At 55.6% G+C, this 7,092-nt stretch overlaps 1 pseudogene; it reads left to right on the top strand.

Annotated features, from left to right (window-relative positions):
• The first annotated feature begins 407 nt into the window (after positions 1 to 407).
• On the top strand, positions 408 to 3,648 carry LOC130113069 (myosin-9-like; annotated as a pseudogene).
• Positions 3,649 to 7,092: the final 3,444 nt, after the last annotated feature.

The raw sequence follows: 7,092 nt of genomic DNA, 5'->3' as shown, positions 1-7,092 counted from the left end.
ACGAAGCGGCGGTCGTCTGGGAAGGAGTTTGTTTCACAGCGACGCTGACATCGTCTGAGCCGCCACTTCTTTTATTATATTTAGGGGCTTCTTCTATTCTTATCATTTTGCTACCTCACTGTTTTTACTACCTCACTTACTTATGCTAAATGTTGTTTGTTCTTGTTTTTAGCTTGTTTTTAAAAAAAAAATTAATCATTTACCTTGTCTAGTGTTGCTGGTCTGAGAGTCACCAAATGAAATTTCGTTGTTTGCACACAATGGCAGTAAAGTATCTTATCTTATCTTCTCTTATTATTCTTTTTTTCAGATCCCCATTAATCACTGCCTCAGTAGCGGCTCCTGCACAGTTGTTGTTTATCATCTCCATAAAATCGTCCTGCATCTGAAAAGCAACCACAGCAACCATGTCGTTCCTGTACGTGGACCACAACCTGGTCAACAACCCCTTGGCACAGGCTCAGCTAAAAAAGGCTCTGTATGATGAGGCCAAGGTCCATGAACTGCGGGTGCTCGAGATGAGACAGAAACACAGCCAGGCCTTTGACGAGCTCAATGAGCAGCTTAAGCAAGCTAAGAGGAACAAGGTGTCTGTAGACAAGGCCAAGGAGGCTCTGGAGTCTGAGAGGAATGAGCTTGCCATAAAGTTGCAGATACTGATGCAGAGTAAAGGAGAATCTGAGCATCACAGGAAGAAGGCTGAAGCCCAGGTCCAGGAACTGCTTGCCAAACAAGCAGAGACTGAGCATCAGCGCCAGGAGCTGGCTGAAAAGTTGACCAAGCTGGAAAGTGTCAATAGTGTGCTGAGTGATGTGGAGGGCAAGTTGATCAAGGCAAGAACATACTGCTCTGCTGTTGAGTCCCAGCTACAGGATGTCCAGGAACTGCTGCAGGAGGAGACACGCAAGAAGCTGTCTCTCAACACACGTATGCATCAGCTGGAGGATGAACAGAGCAGCCTGAGAGAGCAGCTGGAGGAGGAGGAAGAGGCCAAGAAATCTGTACAGAAACAGCTTTTCAGTGTGCAGGCTCAGCTTGCTGACATGAAAAAGAAAGTGGAGGCAGAAGCTGGCTGTCTGAAGAATGCTGAGGAGGGAAAGGAGAAGCTTCACAGGGAGCTGAAGGCAGTGCACCAGCAATGGGAGGAGAAGTGTGCTGCCTTTGAGAAGGTGCACAAGACCAAGATGCGTCTCCAGCAGGAGCTGGATGACCTGCACGTGGGCCAGGACCATCTCAGACAGATCATCTCCAACTTGGAGAAGAGGCAGAAGACATTTGACCAGACGCTGACAGAAGAGAAGAACATCTCTGCACATTATGCACAGGAGCGTGACCGTGCTGAGGTTAAGGCAAGGGAGAAGGTGACTCATGCCCTGACTTTGACCCGCAAGCTGGAATCTTTGATCGACATGAAGAATGAATTGGACAGCAGCAATAAACTGATGCGTGCTCAAATGAAGGTGCTGGAGAAGTCCAAGCGTGGAATGAGGCAGCAGCTGGATGAGATGAGGACCCGGCTGGAGGAAGTAGAGAATGAGCTGCAGGCCACAGACGATGCCAAGCTGTGCCTGGAGGTCAAGATGCAGGCAATGAAGGCCCAGTACAAGAGGGACCTGGCAGGACGAGATGAGATGGGTGAAAAGAAGAAAAGGGCACTGATTAAACAGGTGCGAGAGATGGAGCTTGAGCTTGTGGATGAGAGGAAACAGCGTTCTGTCGCTGTGGCAGCCCGTAAGAAGCTGGAACTGTACCTGAAGGAACTGGAGGCAGCCATTGATATGGCCAAAAAGAACCGCGACGAGGCCCTTAAGCAGCTGAAGAAACTCCAGGCCCAGATGAAGGAACTTATCAGGAAGCTAGAAGACACTTGTATGTCCAGGGAAGAGATCCTTGCTCAGGCCAAGGAGACCGAGAAGAAGCTGAAGGGCATGGAGGATGACATGATCCAGCTGCAGAAGGAGTTGACAGCTGTGAAGCATGTGAAAAGACAGGCCCAGCAGGAGAGAGACGAGCTACAAGGTGAGATTGACAACCAGGCCAGCAAGAATACGCAAATTGCGGCGGAGAAGAGAAGGCTTGGGGCGCACATTGCTCAGCTCGAGGAGGAGCTCAAGGAGGAGCAGAATAACACAGAACTGGTCAACGACAGGCTGAAGAGAGCCATGCTGAAGAATGACCAGATGAATGTGGAGCTTACTGCTGAGCGCAGCAGCTCCCAGCGCATCGAGGGGGTTCGAGCCCGGCTGGAGTGCCTGAACACGGAGCTGAAGGGAATTGTCAAGTCCAAGTACAAGTCCAGTATCTCCGCCCTGGAGACCAAAATCGCCCAGCCGGAGGATCAACTGTACATAGAGACCAGGGAGAGGCAGGACACCTCCAAGTTGGTCAGACGCACCGAGAAGAAGATGGAAGAAGTCATCCTGTAGGTGGAGGGTGAGATACGCAACACAGAGCGGTACAAAGACCAGGCAGAAAAGTTGAAATATCGTATAAAGCAATTGAAGAGGCAGCTGGAGGAGGCTGAGGAAGAGGCACAGAGAGCGAATGCAAACCATAGGAAACTGCAGTGGGAGCTGGAGAATGCCGCCAGACCGCCTCAATGTTTCACCTCGGGTACAGCTCTGGGCAGGGCCGTACAGCTCCATTCCAACGACAGCTCTCATAGCCATTAAAAGGGGTAAAAAATCGACGAACAAATAAATAAATAATAATAAAAAAAGATACAAATAAAAAAGAAGAGAACGTTTAAGGCGCGCATTGTTCAGCTAGAGGAGGAGCTCGAGGAGGAGCAGAATAACACAGAAGTGGTCAACGACATGCTGAACCATAGGAAACTGCAGCGGGAGCTGGAGGATGCCACAGAGTCCGCGGATGCCATGAGCCGTGAAGTTAGCACCACCTTCCTCTCACCATGCGTCAGATTGTTAGCCGTGCCGGTATTGAAAGTGACGAGGAAAAACATACCAGGTGTCATGATCTGTAATCTATGCTCTCTCATGCCATGGTTTTTGATTCACCTGCGTCCGTGTGCCTGAATGACCTTCATTGCATGGCTTCATTCACCTCTGCCTTCTCCGATTGGCTGTCCAGTTTCTGCCCTGTCCTGCACCCAATCTCCCTGATGGGCCTCCATGGGGTATATATACCCCTTGGTTGCTCTGCTCTTTGTCTGGGGTTAATGGCCTCCGTCGGGGGGGGTTGTTCAGCTGGATAACCAACAGTCTGTCTCCCGGTCTGCTGGCCCTGAACCCGCTAGCCGACAGCCTGCCTACCGGCCAATAAACCACCAGCTGAGGGGTGGTGCCGAGCCAGCTCCATCCCTGGACCCATTCTGGGGAACCCGCCTGGCAAAGGGGAGGTCCCCGTAGTCTCTGCCAGTCTCATGTCCCTCGGCAGCTGGCCAACGTCCTGTCCAACTACCAGTCGCCAGCCACAGTGTCCAACTCCTTCTACAGGTTCCTGTTCGGCTGGCCACCTCAGCCGACCTGTCGGGTTCAGCTGCCCAGCGTCCCCGAGCCTCAGCTGCCCAGCGTCCCCAAGCCTCAGCTACCCAGCATCCCCGAGTCTCAGCTGCCCAGCGTCCCCGGGCCGCCTATGAAGCCTGCTCCAAGAGCGGCTGCCGCGCCGCCTCCGAGATCTGTCCTCTGAATGGCTTCCTCGCCGCCTCCGATGCCTGTACCCCGAGCGGCTGTCTCGTCACCTTTGAAGCCTGTCGCCCGAGCAGCTAACTCGCTACGTCTGAAGCTTGTCCCCCGAGCGGCTGCTTCACCTCCTCTGAAGCCTGTCCCCAGAGCGGCTGCCTCGCCGCCTCCAAAGCCTGTCCCCCGAGCAGATGTGTTGCCGCCTCTGAATCCTCTCCCCCGAGCGGCTCTGTTGCCCGCCTCCGAGGTCTGGTCCCCCAGCGGCGGCCATTCTGCCGCCTCCGAAGTCTGCCTGCCCCGCGGCCGTCCCGCCGCCTCCGAAGTCTGTTTGCCCGACGGTCGTCCCGCCACCTCTGAAGTCTGTTGGAACCCCGCTCGTCCCGCCACCTCTAAAGTCTCTTTGCTTCGCGGCTGTCCCGCCGCCTCTGAACTCTTTGCCCAGCGGTTTTCCCGCTGGCTCTGAAGTCTGTTTGCCCAGCGGCCGTCCCGCCATTTCCGAAGTCTGCTTACCCAGCGGCTGTCCAGCCACCTCTGAAGTCCATTTGCCCAATGGCCCTCCAGCTGCCTGCGGAGTCCGTTTGCCCAGTGGCCCTCCAGCCGCCTCTGAATTTCCTTTGCCCAGTGGCCCTCCAGCCGCCTCCAAAGTTCTTTTGCCCAGTGGCCATCCAGCTGCCTTCCCGAGCGGCCCTCCAGCCATGGCGGTACTGTCGACATCGCTGGTCTTCGGGTCATCCATCTGCCCACCTGCTGGAGGTGCTCTGCCTCCTGGTCCTGCATCCTGATCGCCCTCCCGATTGGTCCCAGCCCTCGGGCAATCCGCCTGAGATCCCTGGCCCCATTCGTCCTCCCACTGGGCCCCTCTGTCCATCCTCTGGGTACTCTGGGTCCTTTGGTTTTGGGACGTCTGGAATCTGCCCCTTGAGGGGGGGGGTGTTGTTATGGTCTGTTATCTGGGCTCTCCCATCCCCTGATTGGTGGGATGGTTAACCTGCGTCCGTGTGCCTGAATGACCCTGATGGTCCGGCTTCCCTCACCTCACCCTTCTCTGATTGCCTGTCCGGTTTTTGCCCTGTCCTGCGCACCTGCACCCAATCCTCCTGATTGGCCTCCAAAGGGGTATATATGCCCATTGTTTGTTCTGCTCTTTGTCGGTTCGTCTCATTCACACACTGAGACACATTTAGACACAAAGGGACTTTTGTTCGCCAGAGTGCCGTGTGTGTTGTCAGCTTTCCCCGTTGTCTGTTCCTGCCGTTTTATTCCTGCGTTGTGTAAGTCTTGTCTCATTCCTGCTGTGAGCTTTCCCTGCTCTCTGTACCTGCTATTTGTCATTTTCCTGTAATAAATGAGCTGTCTGAACTGGTTGCCTCCACCATCTGCACTTGGGTAATCTCCCTTCTACTCCTGTGACAGCACGAACCGACCAATATGGACGCCGCAGATGGTTCAACGTACCGGAGACAACGTAGGCTGAGGCCGGTGTCTGGGGTGAATGGCCTCCGGCAGGAGATTGTTCGGCTGGATAACCAGCAGCCTGTATCCCGGTCTGCTGGCCCTGAACCCGCTAGCCACCAGCCCGCGCACCGGCGGGTAAACCACCAGTCGAGGGGTGTTGCTGAGCCAGCTCCAGCCCAGGACCCATTCTGGGGAACCCGCCTGGCAGGGGAGGTCCCCGTAGTCTCTTCCAGGCCCATGTCCGTCGGCAGCCGGCCGATGTCCTGTCCAACTAACAGGCGCCGGCCACACTGGCTGAATACGTCTACAAGTTCCTGTTTGGCCAGCCACACCAGCCGACCTGTCAGGTTCAGCTGCCCAGTGTCCCTGAGTCTCAGCTGCCCAGCGTCTCCGGGCCGCCTCCGAAGCCAGCTCCATGAAGCCTGCTCCTCAAGCGGCTGCCTCGCCGCCTCCGACGCCTGTCCACCGAGCAGCTGCCTCACCATCTCCAAAGCTTCTCCCCCAAGCGGCTGTCTCGCCGCCTCCGGAGGCTGTCCCCCGAGCAGCTGTTTCACCGCCTGCACAGCCTGTCTCCCGAGCGGCATTCTTGCCAACTCTGAAGCCTGTCCCCTGAGCGGCTGTCTCGCCACCTCCGAGGTCTGGTCGCCCAGCTGATGCCCTTCCGCCGCCTCCGAGGTCTGGTCCTCCAGCGCCGGCCCTTCCGCAGCCTCCGAAGTCTGCCTGTCCCGCGGCCGTCCAACTGCCTCCGAAATCTGTTTACCCCACGGCCGTCGCGCCGCCTTCGATGTATGTTTGCCCAGCGGCTGTCCCACCACCTCCAAATTCTGTTGGCTCAGTGGCCCTCCAGCCACCTCCAAAATTTGTTTCCCAAGCGGCCCTCAAGCCACAGTGGTACTGTTGGCATCACTGGCCTGCGGGTCATCCATCAACCCGTCCACCGGAGTTGCTGTGCGTCCTGGTCCTACATCCTGTTCACCCTCCCGATTGGTCCAAGCCCTTGGCCTGTCCGCCTGAGATCCCTGGCCCCATTCCTTCTCCCCCTGGGCCCCTCCGTCCATCCTGCTGGGGACTCTGGGTCCTTTGGTCTGGGGTGTCTGGAATCCGTCCCTTAAGGTGGGGAGGTCATGTCATGGTCGGTGATCTGGGCTTTCCCATCCCGACTGGTGGCTTAGTTCATCCTTGTCCATTTGCCTGAATGACCCTGATGCCCCGGCTTCCCTCACCTCCCCCTTCTCCGATTGGCTCTCCGGTTTCTGCCCTGTTCTGCTCACCTGCGCCCAATCTCCCTGATTGGCCTCCTCAGGGTATATATGCCCCTTGGTTGCTCTGCTCTTTGTTGATTCGTCTCACTCACACACTGAGACACACAGAGAATTTTGTTCGCCAGAGTGCTGCATCTGTTGTCAGCTTTCCCCGCTGTCTGTACTTGCTATTTGTCATTTTCCTTTAACAAAAGAGTTGTCTGAACCGGTGGTGGCCTCCACCGTCTACACATGGGTCCTCTCCCTGCTAATCCCGTGACATCAGGCTCCGTCAGCCGATCCAACGCCAGCTCTCCCAGCCAGATACATTCGACACACCTCCCCCGCACTCCACACGATGACGCAAACGCAGACAAAACCACTGGACAGTCGACGCTAGGCAAGGCCGCCGTCATACCGCCTCAGTGTTTCATCTCGTGTACAGCTCCTGGCAGGGCCGTACAGCTCCGGAAAGGGCTATAAGCCCCCTCCGCTGACCCAACGCCAGCTCTCCTAGCCATTAAACGGAGAGAAAAAAAAACTGATGAACAATAAACAACTTCACACGGAGACACAAACTTAGACGTAGACATGAACAAAGACACTGCACAGTCGGCACTGGGTAGGCCGCCGCAAATGCGAGTTCACGCCGCCGTCTTCCCACACCTATGGTTGATAAATAAAAATTAAAAGCGCTACAATAAACATCATTAAAGCACAGGGTGAATGTGTTGAGTCTTTTGTCGTTAGTTGGT

The sequence above is a fragment of the Lampris incognitus genome, chromosome 5 (genome assembly GCF_029633865.1).
Source record: "Lampris incognitus isolate fLamInc1 chromosome 5, fLamInc1.hap2, whole genome shotgun sequence".
Taxonomy (NCBI): domain Eukaryota; kingdom Metazoa; phylum Chordata; class Actinopteri; order Lampriformes; family Lampridae; genus Lampris; species Lampris incognitus.
Note: the sequence above shows the minus strand (reverse complement) of the source record. Positions and strands in the feature narration are given on the sequence as shown.